Consider the following 10000-nt stretch of genomic DNA (forward strand, 5'->3'; position numbering starts at 1 on the left):
TGACTAGAGAAGACTTTCTTCACCGAAGACGGGCCGTCCCCACCCATCGCCCCCCACGTTGGGCCCCCGCCAGGCGCCCGAGGGCGCCCCGGGGATGGGCGGGGGGGGCCTGCGGTATTGGTAAGCACCAGCGGGGGGGTTAAGGCACAGTGGGCCTCTGCGGCCGGGAACGGAGCCTGCCGCCTCGTGCTCACGGCGGCTCTGCCTCACCCGGGGACGGCGCGTGCTCCCGGCTCCGTGCTGCGTCCACCCTCCACTCGGGCGAGGAGGGAACGGGTGGGGCACCGCAGCGGCGACCGAGGGCCTCGGAAAGTCACGCCTTTTGAGTCGTCCGTTTTTTTTTTTTTTCCGTTTCTCTTTTAAAGCTTCTCCGCCTCATCCCGCCTCACCGGAGCCAGGCTCCGGCGAGCGCGCGGGGCCTCGCGGGTACGCGCCGCGCACACCCGAGGCTTGCCTGGGCACCTAAAGCCCAACACACCCCCCGGTCTCCCTCTGTAGAGGGGTCCGCGCTCTAGGGCGGCCCGCGGGGGGGAGGAGGTACGACAGAGCCTAACAACGGACCGCCGGGGCCCAGCCGCGGCTACGCAGCCTGGGCCCCCACCTCGCAAGGGCGACTTCCCTCGGCACCGGCGGAAGCAACACGCGGGCCCTCCTCCTTCCGCTCTCGCTTGCCTCACGCGGGTCTCGGCAGGCACCGGGGCGGGCACGCACGCGCGCACCCCTCTCTCACCCCCGCCTTCTCGGGATCAGGCACGGCACCCTCCCGCGAGGCGTGCGTGCTCTAAAGGTCTTACCCCGCTCGACCCCCCTTCTTTTTTTTTTTTTTTTTCTCCACATCCTTTCTCTCCCTCTCGGCCGCACTCCTGTTTTTTATTTCTCTCGGCTCGAGGGGCGCACGCCCACACGCGTGAGCGGTGACCGGAAGGGTGGGCTGGGAACGGGGAAACGGCACCGCCACCCGGCCTCAGGCACCTGAGGGACGGCCTGGAGCGTTCCAGGGGCACCGCCAAAGGGCCACTCGAGGCGCACCGGCACCACCTGGGTGGGGCGCGCGGGTGCGTCGGACCAGAGAGCCCCCCCGCCGCGGGGGGCGGGGGAGGGCCCAACGCGAGGCAGAACACCAGGGCCACGAGCAGAGGCTGTCCTGCTCGGTCTCAGGACCCCGCCACCGCCGACGCTGGCCGCGAGGCCGCGAACGAGGGCAGATGAGCGAGGTCGGGCCGGATTCCGTGCCCCTGCCCCTCTGCGCACCACCGGCGGGTGGGGAGGAGGAGCGAGGGGCCCGCGCGCTGAGCGAGAAGAGCGGTCCCATTCGCCACGAATGTCCGTCCCTCGTCTTGGCGCGGCTCGGACCCGGCCCGGGAGAGCACGACAACACCACATCGATCGGGTCAGCCCAGGCACAAGCGAGGAGGAGAAGACCCCCCGCCTAAGGCTGCCAGGAGGCGGGCGAGGACAGCCCCGGAGAGGACCCGCTTCCTGCCTCGCCCGCCCCGGCTGCGGAAAGGTGGCCGCGAGGACCCCGCACACGGAGAACGCCTGACACGCGAGGCACGTGGGCCTGGGGGAGGGGGAGCGGGGCACACTCTGGCGAGCACCGCGGCCACCGCGGGTGCCTGCGACAAGGGGCACGCGGGTCAGAGGGCCCGCGGCGCCCGTGCCACGCCGCCCTCGGGCACTGGAGACCGGGGGGAGGCACCGCGGCTGGACATCTGGACGCGCGAGAGCCGGCGCACGGGCCCCAGGCGGGCGGCTCAAGCGGGGAGGAGCGGGGGAGGGCGTGGGCCGTCGGTGGACCGGCGTCTACGGACCCGTCCAGGTTTCCCATCTGCTCAGCGGGTGTCACCCAGCGAGGAGAGCGTGTCAGCACCAATCTGGTGGCCCAAATCGCCCGTTTTGGGCGAGAGAAAAGCCACGCCCCGCGGCGGGAGGGGCCCGCTCCCCACGGCGAGCCCCCGGAACTGCGGCCCGGCCATCGGTCCGTAGCGCGACCCCATGGCCCCCAGCGCCCCGCCCCCCCCCCGGAGCTCCCGGGATCCTCTGGTCGACCCGCGGGACGGGGTGACGGAGCTGGCCGGGGCCGCGCGGGCGCCCAGAGCCAGCCGCCTGCGCTGCGGCCAACGCGGGCCGGTCGGGGAACCCTCGGAGGGGGGACTTGGAAAAAATTCTCGGGCGGCGGGGCCCCTCCGAAGGTCCGGGCCCCGCGCGGGTCCGTGGCCGGGCCGGGGCGGGCCGGGGGCGGCAACCTCGGCCCGGGGACCCCCGGAGCGGGACTTTGAAAAAATTCTCCGACGGTCCGGACCCCACGCGGGACCGCGCCCGGGCCCGGGGCGCCCTCCGCGGGCCACCCCGGACCTACGCCGGAGGCCCCGGTGACGACCGGGCCGCGCGAAGGAAGGCGCGCGAACGGCCGGGGCGTGCCTTGTCCCGTTCTTCTGCCTGCGCCGTCTCGGTGCGGCCCGGTTCGGTCCAGCGCCGTCTAAAACACGGCACCCGGGAGCGCGGCGGCGGCGGCGGCGGCGGCGGCGGCGGCGGCGACGGCCACCGCCTCGGCCACATGAAGCTGCGGGCCCAATTCCGGAACGTGGCTCTGGCGCCGGCGCCCCACCGTGGCCGGGACGATCCCGCCGACGCCGCCGGCGTCCCGAGACGTCGCCTCGGCCAGCGCGGCCACAGCGCCTCCCATGTCGCCGGCGCCGGAGCTCCGGAGGAAAACGATGTCAAAGCGGCCGCCAGGTGGCGGCCGACAACCGGCGCGGGCGACAGCGGGACGGATCCGGATCGGCGGCCGGCGAGGGCGCGTCGCCGGGCGGCCGGACACCCGGTCCCGTCCCGGCTCCCCCCCCGCCCCCCTCCCCCGCCTCCCAGCGCCGCCGCCGAACACGTTTCTCGGCGCGGGGCGGCCGGAAGGCGTTGGGGCCGGCCACGGCGCGGGGTCGGTTGGGCCAAGGGGATCCACCCGGCCGGGCCCTTTCCCGCCTCGGCCAGGACGATCCTGCCGACGCCGCCGCCGGCGTCCGGGAACGTCGCCTCGGCCAGCGCGGCCACATCGCCTCCCGCGCGTGTCGCCGGCGCCGGAGCTCCGGGGGAAGACGATATCAAAGCGGCCGCCAGGTGGCGGCCGACAACCGGCGCGGAGTGCAGCGGGACGGATCCGGATCGGCGGCCGGCGAGGGCGCGTCGCCGGGCGGCCGGACGCCCGGCCCCGTCCCGGCTCCCCCCCGCCCCCCTCCCCCGCCTCCCAGCGCCGCCGCCGAACACGTTTCTCGGCGCGGGGCGGTCGGAAGACGGTGGGGCCGGCCACAGCGCGGGGTCGGTTGGGCCAAGGGGATCCGCCCGGCCGGGCCCTCCTCAGGTTCCGGAGGTGTGAGCAGGCTGTGTGGCTGGCTGCTTCTCCCTGACGGAACAGCAGTGGAACGACGGTACCAGCCCACTGCAGCAGCCGCTCTGGGAATGGTGCCTGAGGGCTCCCCGCGGGGCAGGGCCGGTAAACCCTCTCTGCCCCTGAAAGGTCTCTTCCTGCCGCTGCCCCTCAGTGCGTCGTCTAAGCCCGCCTTCGACGGTCAGGACTCCCCGCTCGTCGCAGACATACTCGTTCGCTTGTGTTTCCGGGTCTTTGTCGTCAAGAGAGCTAGGCGGAAGCGTCAGCCTATTCCACCACCTTGGCCCCATCTCCCAAAGTTCCGATCCAAGGGGGTCCGGCCCAGCCGGGCCATTTCGCCCCTCAGCCAGGAAGATCCCGTCTACCCCGCTGGAGCCCTGGAGCACCATGCCGGCCAGCCGGCGTGTCCCACTCGGGGGGGGCCCTGGGAGGGAGGGAGGGAGGGAGGGAGGGAGGGAGGGAGGGAGGGAGGGAGGGAGGGAGGGAGGGAGGACCCCGGGAGGACGCCGGGAGCCAGGCCGGGCTCGAGGAGACGGAGCGAAGGCCCCGGGCCGCCGTGGCCAGCGCGCGCCCGCCGGGACCGCTTCCCATCCCGTCGGCGCCGCAGAGCTCCGGAGGGGGACAGTATCGAAGCGGCCGCCGGGTGACGGCCGACGACCGGAGCGAAGGGCGGCGGGGGGGTGGAACCGGGTCCACCTGGGCCCCGGCCGGGGCTCGAGGGTGGCAGAGGGGACAGACTCCCCCGGGCCGCCGGGGAAACCTCTCGGGAGCGTCATGGGGCGCGCGCGCGCGCTCGCCCCCGAAAGGGCCGAACGGGGGGGGGCGCCCGAGGGGATGAGCGTCCACCGGGGGCGGGAGGGAGAAGAGAGCACGTCCCAAGCGTCGGACGGGCAGGTGTTCTCCGATCCGTATCCTTTGGACGGACGCGACAAACGGGACGGGATGAGACCGCCAGTCCCCGAAGTTTTCCTCCTCGTTCTTTGAGTGCCCGCGTGGCGCAGCAGGCAGACCGGGAGACGTTTTCCGCCGTCGTCCCTGTCGCCAAGCCAACGGTACGCGTGAGGCGGGTTGAACGGGCAAATTGCGTCGGGAGGGAGGGAGGGAGGGAGGGAGGGAGGGAGCCGTGCGTTTGCCGGCATCCGCGTCGCAAAAGAAAACCACGGCCGCCACCGAGAGCGTTCTTCCTCATCGCTTTCCATCCTCCCGCGACGCGGGCGGGCAAACGGGGGGCGGGGGGGAGGCCGGGAACGCCTTCCCAAAGCCGGTACGGACCGGCTCTGGGCCCCCCGGTCCGACTGGGGAGACATCTCACCGAGGGAGGCCCTCGAGGCTCTCGGGAGCGAGGCCGGACTTAGTGAGGTCCAGCGGAGGCGCGGCGGGCCAGCCGCGAACGCCCGCCCAGAGGCCCTCGGGCGGCTCGGCCCGAGCGAGTGCTCTCCGGGCTCGCGCGGGCGGACTCGGGAAGGTGGCGTCTCCGGGGCGGGGGGGGGGAGGGAGAGGGGTGAGTCGGCGTCTCGAGCATCGAGAGATCTCCGGCGGCTCCCGAATGCGGGCGGGCGGGCGGGCGGGCGGGCGTGTGTGCGTGAGTCGTGGGGGTGGGGGGTGGAGTGCCGGAGGGGGGTTGGGGGGTGGGAGGCCGAGAGCGGGGCGGTGGGGGGGTCGGAGGGTGGGGGCGGTGGGGGACCACGCGCCTCGGGCCCGGGGGGTGGGGTGCTGAGGTGGGCGGGGAGTTGGCAAACGTTCCGGGTGGCCTGGTGCGTGTGCGCGCGTGCCTGCGCGCGTGCGTGCGTCCGTTCGCGCGCGCGTCCCGGTGTGCGTGCCTGTGCGCGCGCGCGTCTGTGCGGGGGCGCGTCTTTGCGGGGGCGTGTGCGCGCGTGTCCGGGCGTGTGTGCCTGCGTGTGCGCGCGTGACTGCGGGCGTGCGCGTGCGCGTCTGCGGGCGTGCCCGTGTGCGTGCCCGCCTGCGTCTGTGGGGGCGCCTGCGCACGTGAGCGCGGGTCTGTGCGTGCGTCTGTGTGTGCGTCTGTGCGTGTCTGTATGGGTTTGAGTGCGCGTCTGCACGTGAGCGCGTGTCTGAGCGTGTGCGCCTGTGCCTGCGCCCGCGCGCGCCTGTGCCTGCGGGAGCGCGCGCGCGCTCAGGCGGACGGGCAGCCCCCCGTCGTCGCCCTCGGTCCGCCGAACGGGCGCCCCCTTGGCCGGATGGAGAGGCTTTTCTCCGCGCCCACGAGGGGAATCGCAACGGGAACCGTAAGGCCGCACGCCGGCGGCGCTAGCGCCGCCTGCCGACGAGGGCCGCCGCCGCCGATCCCCCCCCCCGGCCCGACCCCCAGCCCCCCAACTCGGCCCGCGGTGAGGGCCGGGGCCGTATTCGGCTGGAGGGGGGGGACGGTAAGGCCGAGGGCAGCGTCGCCGTTCCCGCGTTGCACGCGTCGCCGTGCCGCGAGCGTCTCCCGGGAAGCCAGAGGAGCGAGGTGTGTGAAGCCCGTGCCGCGCGCGCGCGGACCCGACCGGGGTGTTCCGGGACGACCGACCGACCGACCGACCGGCCGACCGGCCGACCGGCCGGCCGACCGGCCGACCGTCGTCGTGGAAAGCTCACGGCGGACTGGACATCTGACGGGCCCCTCCCTGTCCGAGCCGACCTCCCGAGGTACGTAGGAGGGGAAGGGTACGGTAGGCTGGTTCGGCTGGAAGCCATCCCACCCCCGGGAGGCGTCGATCGACGGGGAGGCGGGACCGGGAAGGCACCGGTTTCCAATCGGACGATGGCTGAACCTTGGGCGACGGGTACGCGGACTCCTCCGTCTTCGCCCGAGTTCGCGACTCTCTGCGGGGGGAGCTTTCCGGGAAGCGGGTGACGGGCGCGCGTGCCGTCGTCCCGTGAAGGCGCGCTACTACCAAGAGGCTCCGAACGCGGGCCGTCCTCGGGGGGCGGTTTATTTTTTCTCAGTCGGGGGGGACCCCCGCCACAGGGAGAGAAACACCCGAGTTGGAACGGTGCTCGGGTGGGGAGTAGGGCGTGGCGGTGAAGACTGACGTTCGTCATCGTCGTCGTTTCCGTTTAGATAGAGAACTGACTGCGGCGCCGCTGCCGTCGCGTGCCGTCGAGCGGCTCGGGACTCGGAGCGGCCCTAGGGGAGAGAGTCGAGCCGCCCCACGGGCTTCCCAAGGAGGAGCCGGCGGATCCGAACCGCCGACGATCTCGGTCGGCAGCCGAGCTCCGAGCCGCCGCCGCCGCGCCGCCGGGGCTCCGTCTTTGCACTCGGTCTCCGGTACGCGGCGAGTTGGTTTCGCCCGAGGGGCGGAACGGCTCTCGAAGAGGAAAACCCGGTTTCAGAAAAGGAAGGAGACAGGCAGAGGGAGGGGGAGGGGGAGGGGGTGGGCGGGAGGGGTGGGGGAGGGGAGGGGGATGGGGGCAGGGGAGGCGAGGGGGAGGGGAGGGGGAGGGGTGCGGGAGGGGAGGCGGTGGGGGGAGGGACGGGGAGGGGGAGGGGGGAGGGGAGGGGAGACGAGGGGAGGGGAGGGGGAGGGGGACGGGGGAGGGGGGAGGGACGGGAGGGGGAGGGGGAGGGGAGGGGAGGGGAGGGGAGGGGGAGACAGGCATACCTGGACGCCGAGCCAGCCCGGTGACGGCGTTAGGTAGAAGAAGGACGGTAGGCGCCCACGCGCTCACGCCCGTGGCTGCAGATACGGACACGCAGGCGCGTGCACGCGCCCGTGCGCGGGCGGGCGGTACGCACGTGCCTGCCCGTGCGTACCCGCGCGGGTACACGCGCGTAGGCGGGGGCGCGCCCACACGGGCGCGTCCGTGCGCGTGCGTACGCCTAGGGGTGTGCACGCGCGGGCGCCCGCCTCTACGTACCTGCCCGAGGGCGCGCGCGCGCGCGCCCGCGCCTGCACGCGCCTGCACCTTCGCACGGGCACCTGCGCGCGGACCTGCCCGCGCCCCCGCCTCTGCGTGGGATCGGCGAGAGCCGAAAGCGGTACCGCCGCCGCCGCGTTTTCAAGACCCTTTGGCTCACGCGCCCCCCCCACCCCCTTCCGGCCACCTTCGGGGGGAAAGCTCAACTTCACGGACGGGCGGAGCGGATAGCCCTTCAGCTGCGCCTCCCTGAAATAGAACGGGAGGAGTCACGAGAGCCTTAGGAAACGGAGCGAGGCGACGAGAGGGTGCGTCGAAAGGCGGGCGTCGAGAACTCCGGCCACAGGCGTTTTCCTTCTGTAGGGTGTAGAAAGCACCCCGCCGCACGCACCCGGCGTTAGGGAGCTGTCTCGAGGGCCGCGGTTTCTACTCCGCCGACTCCTTTCAGTTGAGACGGGGCGCCTCCGAGCGTGTGTGTGCGCGCGACCCGAAGGCGGTCGTCGAGGGACGACGGCACCCTCGGTCCGCCGAACCCCCGCGCCCTCGGACAGACGGGTGGAGAAGCTCTCCTCGACGTCACGGAGGCGGTCCCGACTGAAACCGGAGGGGCACGTGCCGGCGGCGCTAGGCCCGCCGCCGCCGAGGACCGCTGGCGCCACCCCCCCCACCGCCCACCACGCACCCCCAACCCCACCCCGCCTCCGCCCTTGCCGTGGGCCCCACGCTGGCGATATCCGGATCCAGTCCGACGTGGCCGCCGGCTGCCACCCGCCAGGCGGGGAAGAGGTTTGGAGGCGGCGGAGGCGGTGGGGGCGGCGGGGGGCGGCGGGGGTGTGGGCGGTGGGGGGCGGAGGAGGAGGAGGAGGAGGAGGAGGAGGAGGAGGAGGACGGACGGACGGACGGAAGGACGGGAACGCGCCCGCGCGCGCGTGCGCCCGCACCGCAGAGTGCCCTCCGGAGACACGGACGGGCCCACGGAGCACACGGAAACACGGAGATGGACGCGAGGGGGCGCGCGCGCGCGCGCAGCAGACACAACCCCGGGACGCCCGGGAGACACAGAGGTAGGCGCGGGCAGGCAGAACACGCGGGAACGCGGACGCGCGGCACCCACGGACACGGTCCGCTCGCGCACGCGCACGGGGGCCCGGACGCACGGCGACTCGCACGGACGGCGCGGCCGAAACACGGGAAGGTACGCCTCAGGGGCACACGCCCGCGGACCCCCCCGACAGAAGCCCGCCCGCGGCCAACCCCCGCCGCCCCCCCCCGAAGCGGGACGCCCACCCGCGCGGACGGAGGGAGGGGCGCGACGGGGCGGACGGCCGCGCCGCAGCGCTTCGGAGGACACGGCGCCCCCGCCACACACGCGCGACGCGATAGACGCGTCGCGCGCGAGACGGGGGCACGGGCACGAGGTACGTACGCCCGACCGCGCGACTCGCGCGCCCGCCGGCCGCGCGCCCGCGCGGCATCCCGAAGAGGGCGCGCCGCACTCGGACGGACGGGGCCGCGCGCGCGCGCGCGCACCGGAGAGGCCACGCGCGCACCCGCGCGGACACGTACGCGCACGCAGCGGCGGCGGCGGCGGCGGCGGCGGCGGCGCCCTCCGGCGACACGGACGCACGCCCGGGGCACGCGGAAACGCGGAGACGCACGCGCACAGCAGACGCACGCACGGGACGCTCGGGAGACGCGGAGGTAGACGCAGGCAGGCGGAACACGCGGGAACGCGCGTCGCCCCCGCGCACACGATACACGGAGCGGGCGGGCACGCTCCACTAGGCGCGCGCGGCCTGCACTTGACGCTCGGGGACGCGGGCGCGGACGCGGCCCCGTACACGCGGCACCCACGGGCAGGCGGCACGCGGGCTCGGACGCACGCCCGGCGACGCGCGCGGACGGAGAGACGGCGCACCGGAACCGCGGGCGGGAGACGCGAACGAACGGGCGCCTCCCGCGCCGCGCGGGGGGGACGCCCACGCGGAAGGCGCGGCACGGCCACACGCCCGCGGCGCCCCCGCGCGCCCGCCGTCCCCCCAAAGTGGGACGCGCTCGAGACGGCGCACGCGCACGGACGGTGACCGCGACGCACCCGCGTCCGCCCGCCCGCCCGCACGCACGCACGCACGCGACCCCGGAGGACGCGTCGCACGCGAGACACGGGGGCGCGCGCCCGAACTACGTAGGGTCGACCGCACGACTCGCGCGCCCGCCGGCCACGCGCCCGCGCGGTATCCCGAAGCGGGCCCGCTACGCTCGGACGCAGAGGCAGAGGCAGAGAGAGACAGAGACAGAGGCAGAGACAGAGACAGGCAGAGACAGAAGCAGAGGCAGAGACAGGTAGAGACAGAGGCGGAGACAGAGACAGAGGCAGAGACAGAGACAGAGACAGACGCAGAGGCAGAGACAGACAGAGGCAGAGGCAGAGACAGAGACAGGCAGAGACAGAGGCAGAGGCAGAGGCAGAGGCAGAGGCAGAGACAGAGGTAGAGACAGAGGCGGAGACAGAGACAGAGGCAGAGACAGACGCAGAGGCAGAGACAGAGACAGAGACAGAGACAGGCAGAGACAGACAGAGGCAGAGGCAGAGACAGAGACAGGCAGGGACAGAGACAGAGACAGAGGCAGAGACAGAGACAGGCAGAGACAGACAGAGGCAGAGGCAGAGACAGAGACAGGCAGGGACAGAGACAGAGACAGAGGCAGAGACAGAGACAGGCAGAGACAGAGACAGAGACAGAGGCAGAGGCAGAG

This window comes from Loxodonta africana, chromosome 11 (genome assembly GCF_030014295.1).
Source record: "Loxodonta africana isolate mLoxAfr1 chromosome 11, mLoxAfr1.hap2, whole genome shotgun sequence".
NCBI classification, from domain to species: Eukaryota; Metazoa; Chordata; class Mammalia; order Proboscidea; family Elephantidae; genus Loxodonta; species Loxodonta africana.